Raw genomic sequence first — 13,268 nt, 5'->3', positions numbered from 1 at the left:
ATGTATTGCATGCAGTGTACAGGTCAGGAATGTGCCCCCTTTTTCCCAATCACAGGTTCCCTCTGAAAACAAAATTCCCCTGCTTCCAGTACAAATCTCCCTCTGCTGAAGTCCCCCTTCCGCCGCAAATCCTTTTCCTCCAGCCCACAAATCACTCTTCCAAGCAGAAATTTTCTTTCCCCTTAAAGCGTTCTCTCCAGCAAAATTCTCCCCTCATCCTAGTAAAGTTCCTCTCCCCTCAAATTAACCCTCTTAGCACAAGTACTTCTCCCCCAAGACCTCTGTTGTAGCACAAATCCTCCCCCACCCCAATCTCCTCTCCTAGCACAAATCCCTCTCCCCCAATCTCCTGTCCTAGCAAAAATCCCCCTCCCCCAATCTCCTCTCCTAGCACAAATCCCTCTCCCCCAATCTCCTCTCCTAGCAAAAATCCCCCTCCCCCAATCTCCTCTCCTAGCACAAATCCTCCCCCCACCCCAATCTCCTCTCCTAGCACAAATCCCCCCACCCCAATCTCCTCTCCTAGCACAAATCCTCCCCCACCCCAATCTCCTCTCCTAGCACAAATCCCCCTCCCCCAATCTCCTCTCCTAGCACAAGTCCCCCTCCCCCAATCTCCTCTCCTAGCACAAATCCCCCTCCCCCAATCTCCTCTCCTAGCACAAATATCCCTGTTCCAGAGCACATTTTATCACCCCCATGTGTCTACTGAAATTCTTCAAATCGCACCACCCCCACCACAATCTCCCTGTTCTACTACAAATCCTCTCCCCCCATATATGCCCCCCATCATTGCACAAATTCTGCTCCCCATCCCCTTCATCCTAGTATTAATTCTCCCCACCAATTCCCTCCTAGCACAAATTCTCCCCCTAACCCATATCCCCCTGCTTAGCACAAGTCCTCCCCCAAACCCCCACCAGCACAACCCCCCCCCCAACCCAAATTCTAGCACAAATCCTCCACCACAAAATCCTCTCACCCCCAGCACCACCTTTGATACCCCTCCCTCCAGGTCATTCTGTCTACCCTGAACTCACAGACCTCAGCCACAGTGCAGCATGGGAGATGTTCCCCCGGGTTCCTCCTCTTCTGTCATGTAACACTTCAGAGCTGAGGAGCAGCCTAGGGTAAGCTTCCCTCAGCTCCGCAGTCAGTGCCAGGCAGCCAGAAGTCAGACTCTGGCTGCTACAGTGGCTGGGGACCGTGAAGGATGCGGGGCACGAGCCCTGGGTGCTCAAGCACTAGCAATGCCACTGTTGCCTTCTAGATTAGTGTTTTCCCTGTTTTTTTCAAGTTTAAAGGTGACACATATAGGAAAACAATGATCTGTTTGTATAAATCGGTAGAGTGAAATGAACACATAACATCAAATTACATTTTCATGAACAGGAATTTACAGAATGCTGCATTAAGTTCATGCTGGTAGGTGAATTGGCTCCGGTCTAAACTGGCCCTAGTATGTGTATGTATGAATGTGAGGTAGGGACCTTGGATTGTACACCCCTTGTGGGTTAGGGACTGATGTGAATGTACAATATACTGTAATATGCGTAAATTGATGCCACTATACAAGTACCTGAAATAAATAAATACATTTTTCACAGGTTTGTGATTGCAAAGAATCTGAATGAAATTGTTCATGCTTGCATTTTTTTTCATTTTTAATATATTTTGTCTTTATGTGGAGCTGTATCAGATCAACATTGAGCTCCAAACGTAACCTATCACTTGAAAGGGAACTAACCCATCGATTTAACAGTCAAATTCAAAAGCATGCCATGCACGATAACTGTTGCAGTTGCTTGTGCTCCCAACTGAACTGTCAAACCATCAAATGGCTGGTGTCATAACTGAAGACATGTGCAGCTGCATGGAAACTGCAGATCAAAGAGAGGAAAAGAAGACATCTTCCTTGGCTATAAAGGATAGAATGGTTTAGTTCCACTTTAAGATGGTGTTTCATTGCCGTGCATTATCAGCAAACAATAAAATACAACTGTATTGATCAATTGCAGACGTAGAGCTTGATCATCTAGTTCCTTCTTTAACCACTTCAATCCCGTAGACTTCACTCCTTTCCTGTTCAGGCCATTTTTAAGTTTTCAGCGCTGTCAGAACTTGAATGACAATTACTCACTCATGCAACAATATACCCAAATTCAATTTTATAGCATTTTTTTTACACAGATAGAGCTTTCTTTTGGTGATATTTAATCACCACTGGGTTTCTTTTATTTGTTTTATATATATATATATATATATATATATATATATATATATAGAGAGAGAGAGAGAGAGAGAGATACATACACACAGACGTACCTCGATTTACGAACGCCTTGGTTAACGTAATTTTCGGTTTACGAATGAAAATCCATTGAAAATAATGCCTCGGTTTACAAATTTTTTTCACAATATGAAGTTTCCCCAGGATGCAATGCGCCTGGGAGGTTTATAGCGCCGCCCCTGTGCACTTTATAAAGAGTTTTGAACAGATAAGACTTTTTTTTATTTTTTCTGACCTCCGGAACAGATTAATTGGTTTTCAATGCAATCCTATGGGAAACCGCATTTCGGTTTACGAATTTTTCACAATATGAACCGTCCCGGAGAATGCATTAAATTTGTAAACCGAGGTGTGCCTGTATATATATATATATATATATTACCAACAATTTGGAAAAAACATGTTTTCTTAATTCCTGTTAAAAAATTTAGCAAATAATCTTTCTTCATAAGGCCAAGATGTATTCTGCTACATGTCTTTGGTAACGGTAACCCCAATCAGGGTCTATTCTTTAGTCTGTGTGAATGTTAGCGAGTCTGCAAACTGTGGTATATACAGTATATTTGAAAGTTGATCAATCCTAATGTACTGACTCCCTCATCTCATTTCTTGATGCCCTCCCATATGGAAGAAAAATATATTTGAAATGTATTTTAATAATTTTCTTCCCAAATATATTGACATATATTTGAAATACTACAATTTGTCATATTCAATATATTTCAAAATACAGTATATTTCAATATATATATATACCGTATTTTCCGGCGTATAAGACGACTGGGCGTATAAGACGACCCCCTACTTTTCCTGTTAAAATATAGGGTTTGAGCTATACTCGCCATATAAGACTACCCCTCTTCCAACACACACCAAATAAAAATGAAAAAACATCAGATTTGATTTCAATATGGTATGGTATTTCAATATGGTATTCCAATGATGGGGTGCTATTCCTCCCACTGACACCAATGATGAGGCACTACTCCTCCCACTGACACCAATGATGGGGCACTATTCCTTCCACTGACACCAATGACGGGGCACTATTTCATCCACTGACACCAATGATGGGGCACTATTCCTCCCACTGATACCAATGATGGGACACTATTCCTCCCACTGACACCAATGATGGTGCCCCATCATTAGTGTCAGTGTGTGAGGAATAGTGCCCCATCATTAGTCAGTGGGAGGAATAGTGCCCCATCATTGGTGTCAGTGGGAAGAATCGTGCCCCATCATTGGTGTCAGTGGGAGGAATAGTGTCCCATCATTGGTGTCAGTGGGAGGAATAGTGCTCCATCATTGGTGTCAGTGGGAGGAATAGTGGCCCATCATTGGTATCAGTGGGAGGAATAGCACCCCATCATTGGTATCAGTGGGAGGAATAGCGCCCCATCATTGGTGTCAGTGGGAGGAATAGAGCCCCATCATTGGTATCAGTGGCAGGAATTGCGCCCCATCATTGGTGTCAGTGGGAGGAATAGCGCCCCATCATTGGTGTCAGTGGGAGTAATAGTGCCCCATCATTGGTGTCAGTGGGGAGAATAGTGCCCCCTCGTTGGTGTCAGTGGGGAGAATAGTGTCCCATCGTTGGTGTCAGTGGGGAGAATAGTGCCCCCTCGTTGGTGTCAGTGGGGGAGGAATAGTGCCCCATCGTTGGTATCAGTGGGGAGAATAGTGCCCCATCGTTGGTATCAGTGGGAGGAATAGTGCCCCATCATTGGTATCAGTGGGAGGAATAGTGCCCCATCGTTGGTGTCAGTGGGGAGAATAGTGCCCCATCGTCGGTGTCAGTGGGAGGAATAGTGCCCCATCGTCGGTGTCAGTGGAAGGAATAGTGCTCCATCGTCGGTATCAGGGGGAGGAATAGTGCCCCATCATTGGTGTCAGTGGGGGAGGAACAGTGCCCCATCATTGGTGTCAGTGGGGGAGAACAGTGCCTCATCGTTGGTGTCACTGGGGGAGGAACAGTGCCTCATCGTTGGTGTCACTGGGGGAGGAACAGTGCCTCATCGTTGGTGTCAGTGGGGGAGGAACAGTGCCTCATCGTTGGTGTCAGTGGGGGAGGAACAGTGCCTCATCGTTGGTGTCAGTGGGGGAGGAACAGTGCCTCATCGTTGGTGTCAGTGGGGGAGGAACAGTGCCTCATCGTTGGTATCAGTGTGGAGGAGGAATAGTGCCCCATCGTTAGTGTCAGTGGGGGAGAGGAGCGGCTGCTCCTTCTTCCAGTGCGGCCGCTCGATTTTTGCGGGGCCGCTCGGCTCCGCCTCCTAGCCGATGATTGGTCGCCTGTGTGCCTTTCCAGTGCTGGTGCCCAATCACCGGTGAGGAGGCGGAGCCGAGCGGCCGCATGACCATCGAGCGGCCGAACTGAAAGAAGGAGCAGCCGCGCTTCCTGGACCGGATCGTCGTGGGACCGGAGCCAGGTAAGGTACAGCAGCCCCTCTGTCCACCCCTGTACTTAGTGTCCGCTGGAGGAGGAGGGGGGCGGCGCCACGTCGCCCCTCGAAAAAGTGCCGCCCTGACACCGGCTCGCACCGGCGTATAAGACGACCCCCGACTTTTCAGAAGATTTTCAGGGGTTGAAAAGTCGTCTTATACGCCGGAAAATACGGTATATGTACTGCATGTTGAAATGTGTTTTTATTACAAAATATCTAAAAAATATTTTTAAATATACATTTCAAATATACTGTATGTCTTTCAAAATAAAAATCTACATTTTGAAAAATATATATTTTTTAAATATATTCTTCAGATTTTTACATATATTTGTAAATGCATTCCAAAAATGTAGATTTGTATTTTTAAAGACATACAGTATATTTGAAACATATTTTGTTAAATATTTTTCATTTATTTATTGAAATATATTTTGAAATATATTGAATATGGCCAAAATTGTAGTATTTCAAATATATGTCAATATATTTGGGAATAATATTTTAAAAATATATTTCAAATATATTTTTCTTCCATGTGGGCTAAAATGTCAGGACAGTTCAAATACCTCCCCAAATGACCCCTTTTGGGAAAGTAGACATCCCAAGGTATTTAGTAAGAGGCATGATGAGTAAACAGCAAAGGCATACTTATAAATACACCCTGAAACACATTCTGCTATTTCTCCTAGGTATGGGGATAACACATGTGTGAGACTTTTTCACAGCCTAAATGCATCTATTACATCCTGGGAGGCCACAGAGCATCAGGACAATGGAAACACCCATAAAATGACTTATTTTCTAAGAGGCGTGGTGAGTATCTTGAAGAATTCTTTTTTTTTTTGCCATAAATGTTTGAAAAACATGGAATGAAAATTATTTTTTCCACACAAAGTTGTCAATTTAACCACTTCCAGTCCGGACACTTTTACCCCCTTCCTGCCCAGGCCAATTTTCAGCTTTCAACGCAATCACACTTTTAATGACAATTGTGCGGTCATGCAACACTGTACCCATATGAATTTTTTAGCATTTTTTTGAGACAGATAAAACTTTGGTGGTATTTATTCACCACTGGGATTTTTCTGAATTTTGAAAAAAGTGTTTTTCTTATAAAATTTTGCAAATAAATAATATGTCTTCATAAATCTTTGCCAACATTTATTCAGTTGTCTTTTTAGTAAAAAAAAACAAAAAAATAACCCAAATTAGTTTATAACCAAAAATAATAATTTTTCAAAAAGTTTTTTCACATTTTTTATTATTTATGTTTTTTTTTAACATACTGTCACCCTAGCAGTACTACTTGTGGGGGTGATGAAGATTTATTTTTTTTTTTTACACTGATTGCTTTTACATCCATAAAGGCTGTAAAAGTAATCATTTCTCCTTCTCTCTGGCTGCATTCTTGCAGCCATTGAGAAATACTGTGTGAGCTGTGATTGGTCACAACTTGTCACATGGTACAAGGCTTTTGTGAATAGCCTTGTACCATGTGATCTCTTTGATCATTCACAGATTTCACAATTAGCTAGCAATGATGTCAGGAAGTGACATCTTGTTTACTACTATTCATGTGATCATGCAACACTGCACCCAAATTAAATTTACGTCCTTTTTTCCCCACGAATAGAGCTTTCTTTTGATGATATTTGATCGTCTGTGCATTTTTATTTTTTGCACAATAAAAAAAAAGGCTGACAATTGAGAAAAACTATATTTTTGACTTTTTGCTATTAAACATGTCCAGTAAAAAAAATAAAAAAATCAAATAAATATAGACCAAAATGTATTCTGCTACATGTCTTTACTAAAAAAAAAAATCCCAATACGTGTAAATTAATTGGTTTAACCAGTTCCCACCCGGCCAATAGCACAAAGATGGCCGGGCGAGCAGCTCGTCCCTCCGAGTGGACGCCATATGGCGTCCTTTAAGTCATGTGCAGTGCGGCCACCCGCGATCTGTCACCGGCCGTGTACCTATGTAAAAAAAACGGATTACTTCCCCAAAGTAGTACAATGTTATTATGGTACTATGGTAACATTGTACTACTTTGGTCATAGTGAAATATGAAAAAAAAATCTTTAAAAAAAAAGAAAAAATGTAATAAAAAATTAAAACTAATAAAAAAAAGTATAATTTTTTTTTTCGTACTGTCACCAGTCAGTGTCCCTGATCACCGCCATGCCAGTTATATGATGACGCTGTACTGCACTGGTGACAGTATGTAAAAACAATAGTGAAAATAATTTTTTTCATTTTTTAATTTTCCGAAAAATTATGACAAAAAAATTACAACTTCAAAAAACTTGCCATGCCTCTTATGAAATACGTCAGACTGTCTACTTTGCAAAAAGGGGTAATTTGGGGGATATCTGTACTGTTCTGACATTCTTGGACCTCAAGAAATTAGATTGGCCGTCAGTACTTCAGGATTGATCAATATTCAGATATATCCCATAGTTTGTGAACTCTATAACTTTCCTACAAACTAAATAATACATCCTAATATGGGTTATTTTCACCAAAGACATGTAGCAGAATACATCTTGGCCTAAATTTATGAAGAACAATTATTTGCAAACTTTTATAACAGAAACAAAGAAAAATGTGGGTTTTTTTTCAAAATTTTTGGACTTTTTTTGTTAAATTAGCAAAAAATAAAAACCCCAGCGGTAATTAAATACCATCAAAAGAAAGCTCTAGTTGTGTGAAGAAAATGATAAAATTTTAGTTGGGTACAGTGTTGTATGATCGCGCAATTGTCATTCAAAGGTGAGAGCGCTGAAACGTGAAAAATGGCCTGGGCAGGAAAGGGGTAAACGTGCCCGGTATGGAAGTGGTTAAGTGAAAGTTATAGCATTTACAAATGGCGGTATATATACTGGAATTTTTTTTTCTACTAGTAATAGCGGCAACCAGCGACTTGTAGTGGGACTGCGGCGGACATTCTGACACTGGGGGGGGAACTGACTTGGTGTCACTGACATCCCCAGTGACACCAATACAGTATTCAGTGCTAAAAAAAAAAAGCACTGACACTGTACTAATGGCACTGGGCAGGAAGGGTTTAACATGAGGGGCGATCAAAGGGTTAACTGTGTGCTGTGTGTGTTTTACTAGGGGGTGGTGTGTTGGTGCTTCACTGTAAGCACAAGCACAAGTACCGCAGCCAGCCAATTAGAGAACTGGGTGTGCACCTGTGTAGTGACATCATGGCACTTTTTAGGCATGCCTTATATTCACACACCCCACAAGTTCAGCAGTTCATTGATTGGCTCGCTTTGGAACTGTGCATGCACAGTTCAGAGCCGACAACAAGGGCATTTTTTTGTAAGCCTTTTCCTGCCAGCTGCCCCCCATACTGGTTAAGTGTGTTTAAAGGGGTCACTCTGCCAAACTCTGATGTAAGAAGGGGACTCTGCCAGAATCTGATGTAAGGGCCACTCTGCAGATTCTGATGTAAGGGGACACTCTGCCAGACTCTGATGTAAGAAGGGGACTCTAATGTAAGGGGACACTCTGCCAGACTGATGTAAGGGGGCAATCTGCTAGACTCTGATGTAAGGGGACATCCTGCCAGACTCTGATGTAAGGTGGTGGCACTCTGGGGACACTGATGTGAACATGGCAGTTATCCTGTTACATTCCATATGTTGTTTTGTTTATTACTTACACCTAAGCTCTGTACTCTGTACATTATGCATTGATATACAGTAAATAGACCTGACCAAGGTGTTCATTGTCTCAACAGTTGCTGGTTTTAATGAAATTCTTCCTTATGGTAGGCTCAGTAAGGCAGTCTATACATTAGTCATTTTTTTTTCCAACAGCGGGGTTGAACAAAAAAAAAAAAACCTAGATTCCCACATCTACACATTCAGCGTGGATGCGGAAATCACTCCAGCTGAGATATTGTGTTCTGACAGCGGAGAGACTTATCACTTAGCACGGAGTGCTGCCTGCTATAACTGGGGGTGCTGATCGTGTGGAAATTTTCCTACAGGCTGGTTGTACAGAAGTCAATCGGTACACTGCCCTAGAAACTGCTGATTCCTACCCTCTGCTAACCTCTATCCTCTGACCTGTTGACCCCCAGTACACTCCGCTATTGATTCCTGTTTTTGTACACTGCCCTGCTGATCTCAAATCCTCGGCCCCCTGACATTTTTTACTGTACCCCCATATCATATTGGCTAGAGCCAGCAATAGGCAGAAACATGGTCAAAAAACAGGAAAATCAGGAACACTGATTCTTGCTACACTGGTCTAGCGACACTGTGGCTGGTATGGTGATGATTAGAGAACTGTACTGGCTGCACTTGAGGTTGAGCTGTGGCTTTACCACCCCTCAGCTGTCACACCCTTTTGCTGCAGAGGCAGTGGCTGTACACCGCAAACACAGAAACTCTGTACTCCTACGCTGGGGATGGACTCAGCAGAGGCTAAGGTAACAATTCAGATGTCCTGGAATATGCACTGCTTGCTGCCCTCAACAGACTGGGGTAGTCCAAAGTCATTGGATACAAAGAAAACAAAAAGAGGGAGCACCGGCCTAGCGCATTATCGTAAAAAAATATTTATTAAAAGGATAAAAAGTAAGTATCATACTCACAATGGACATATAAGACAAAGGTACATCACACTAAACAGCGGTGTCCAATCCACACTGCATCCAAGTCCACAAAATGGAACCCTGGACTTCCAACTGGCTAACGCGTTTCGATGACTCAGCCTCATCCTTAGAGGCTGTACTCCTGCTATGGCTGCGATGCTGTGCTTCCCAGCTGTGACCGGAAGCCCCCCCCTGTATGCTTCCTGATCATGACCCAAGGAAGTGAATGGGGTTGTTTGAGCGAGATCCAAGAGGTTAAAGCAGGTGTTGGCAATACAGTGCCTCCTCACTGCCTGTAAAATGCTCTGTGAAGAGAGATCTGAATATGGATGGCTCTTCAGAGAGCATTGCACATGTGAAGAAGTCCTTATGGTGACACAATGACAGCTGTGGTGGTGATCAGGTACACTGTGACTGCTGTGGCGGTGATCAGGGGCTGGTCTGGAGGTGAGCAGAGACACTGTAGCTGGTTTAGCGGTAATTAGGGAAAATATGACTGGTATGGCAGGGATCAAGGACACTGCAACTGGGGCGGTGATGATTAGGGACACACTGAGTGGGTGGCAGTGATTAGGGACACTGATTGGTGACAGTAAGTAAAAAAATATATATAATTTTTTAAATTTTTATTTATGTTTTTGCAATTTTTATTCTGTTTTACATAATGTCACCAGAGTAGTACAGCAGTATAGTGCACTATGACTGCTTGTACTGTGATGTTTACTGCAACAGCAATAGTTTTAACTGTCATGAATGGCTTTCATTCATGACTCGTTGTTTACTATTGTGATTGACTACATCTATCACATGGTACAGGGTACAGTGCTGCTGTGACTAGCCCTGCACCTATCACAGTGATCACAATAGTACGCAGTGCTTTTTATTATGATCCCTGTGATTGGTCACAGCAATCATATGGTATCTGGGTCAATCACAGCAGCCCGGTACCAAGCACTGAGATCGGCAGCATTCACCGGACACAGCTGTCACAGATTGCACTGCTGCACACCCCAGGAGTATGAATAGGAAGGTGTACCCATATGTCTTCCCAGAGCACAGAACAGTGCAACCACCTGGCCGTGTATCTACATTGGCCGGGGGTGAAACAGTTAAAGTGGATGTAAAGGCTAGACGTTTTTTACCCTAATGCATTCCCTGCATTAAGGTTAAAAAAAATCCCATCATTTGTATTGCCACCTCCTCCAAAATACTTACCTGAGTCCGAACATGATCCAGGGCTGTGCCAGTCTGTAGTGGCTCTCTCCTTTCTCCCTGCATTCACAGGATAAAAAGGCATCAGCAGGAGCCATTGGATCCTATTACTGTCAATCAAATCCTATGAGGAAGGAGTGGAGTCAAGCTACACTGTGTGTGTCTATTGAATCATAGCAATCACATGATTATAATGTAAAGAAAACACCAAAAACTGGATAGAAACCCACACATGGACTTTTAGGCACTCAACACTTTAACCGCCTCCCGCCCACCATATAAGGCAATGACGGGCGCAAGGCGGTTCTCTCGTTCTGGGAGTACGTCATATGATGTCCCCCCACTCTAACCGCGCAGCGCGTCGATCAGTGGTGCGCTGTGTCCCTCGGACACAGCGGATCACAGATCAACGGAAAGAGCTGAAGATGTCGGCTCGGTCATGTGATCAGCTGTGTCCAATCACAGCTGATCACATGTAAATAGGGAAATGCCGGTTATCAGCATTTCTCTCCACTCGAGCTGTCACGCTGACAGCTCAGGAGGAGAGCCGGTTGGCATTTCTCAGAGGGCACATGTACAATGATCATCAGGGCACTGATGATCAGTGTGCCCTGATGATCAGTGTAGCCCCAGCAGTGCCACCTGTCAGTGTCCATCAATGCCAGCTGTCAGTACTCCTCTGTGCCACCTGCCAGTGTCCATCAGTGCCTACCAGTGCACATCAATGCCACATATCAGTGCCCATCTGAGCTGCCTTTTAGTGTCACCTAACAGTGCCAGTCAGTGCTGCCTATCAGTGCCACCTATCAGTGTCGCCTATCAGTGCCATATATGAGTGCTGCCTTTCAGTGCCCATCAGTGATGTCTGTCAATGCCCATCAGTGTCACCTACCAGTGCCTCCTCATGAGTGCCCATCAGTGCCGCCTATCAGTGCCCATCACTGCAGCCTTATTAGCGCACATCAGTGAAGGCGAAAAATCACTTATTTACAAAATTTTAAAACAGAAACTAAGAAAAAACTTTTTTTTTTTTCAAAATTTTCAGTTGTTTTTGGTTTGTTTACTAAAAACTAAAAAACCAAGAGGAGATTAAATACCACCAAAAGAAAGCCCTGTCTCAAAAAAATAATAAAAATGTCATATGGGTACAGTGTTGCATGACCGCGCAATTGTCATTCAAAATGTGTCAGTGCTGAAAGCTGAAAATTGGCCTGGGGAGGAAGGGGGTAAAAGTGCCCTGTAGGCTAGTGGTTAAACACATAGTTGTACTGATATAGGATTAAAAATGTCTCAAGCATTCATGATAACAATAATAGCCATGAACACCCTTATTCTGACTCCAACTGTTGTATTAGTGACTTATTGCTGAGACCTCTATGCCTGGCTTGTATAAGCGGAAACAATCACTGCGGACAGTCTTTATCAGATAGCTGAACTAACCAAACACCCGTTTTCTCTTCCACAAAATCTTTATTGTATGCAGCAGTTACAGCAGACAACAGATATGGAAGATGATTGAAAATATGGTTTTTGCAGGTTAAAACATGGTAATGTGTTCTCGGATTTGAGCATGGTTCAATATTGGGTTGGCCCACCCTTTGCAGCTATAACAGCTTCAACTTTCCTGGGAAGGCCGTCCACAAGGTTTAGGAGTGTGTTTATGGGAATATTTGACTATTCTTCCAGAGGTCAGGGCCTGATGTCAAACGAGAAGGCCTGGCTCGCAGTCATCACTCTAATTCATCCCGAAGGCATTCTATTGGGTTGAGGTCAGGACTCTGTGCAGGCCAGTCAGGTTCCTCCACTCCAAACTCGTCCATTCGTGTCTTTATAGACCTTGCTTTGTGCACTGGTGAAATTGTCCAAAATGGCTTGGAATGATGACGCCTTAAGGAGTTCCCTCCACTGGAACTAAGGGGCCAAGCCCAACCCCTGAAAAACAACCCCACGCCATAATCCCCCCTCCATCAAACTTTACACTTGGCACAATGCAGTCAGGCAAGTACCGATCTCCTGGCAACTGCCAAACCCAGACACATCCATTGGATTGCCAGATAGAGAAGCGTGATTCGTCACTCCAGAGAACACGTCTCCACGGCACTTAAGTCCAGTGGAGGCGTACTTTACACCACTGCATCCGATGCTTTGCATTGCACTTGGTGATGTAAGGCTTGGATGCAGCTGATCAGTCATGGAAACCCATTCCATTAAGCTCTCTACACACTGTTTTTGTGTTAATCTGAATGCTACATGAAGTTTGGAGGTCTTTAGCTATTGACTCTGCAGACAGTTGCCGACTTCTACGCACTGTGTGCTTCAGCATGCGCTGATCCTGCTCTGCCACTTCGTGGCTGACTTGCTGTTGCTCCCAGGTGCTTCCACTTTGTTATAATACCTCTAACAGTTTACAGTGGAATATTTAGTATCAAGGAAATTTCACGGATTGACTTATTGCACAGGTGGCACCCTATCACGGTACCATGTTTGAATTCACTGAGCTCCTGAGAGTGACCCATTCTTTCACAAATGTTTGTAGAAGCAGTCTGAATGCCTAGGTGCTTGATTTTATACACCTGTGGCCATAGAGGTGATTGGAACACCTGAATCCAATGATGTGGAGGGGTTTCCCTATAGTTTTGGCAATATAGTGTATATGCAACAAAAATAACTGCAATAAGGCATCAAGTACTGCTAATTAAA

This window comes from Staurois parvus, unplaced genomic scaffold (genome assembly GCF_062004578.1).
Source record: "Staurois parvus isolate SC_StPar_1 unplaced genomic scaffold, SC_StPar_1.0 ptg000267l, whole genome shotgun sequence".
Taxonomy (NCBI): domain Eukaryota; kingdom Metazoa; phylum Chordata; class Amphibia; order Anura; family Ranidae; genus Staurois; species Staurois parvus.
This window is presented reverse-complemented; position numbering follows the sequence as displayed.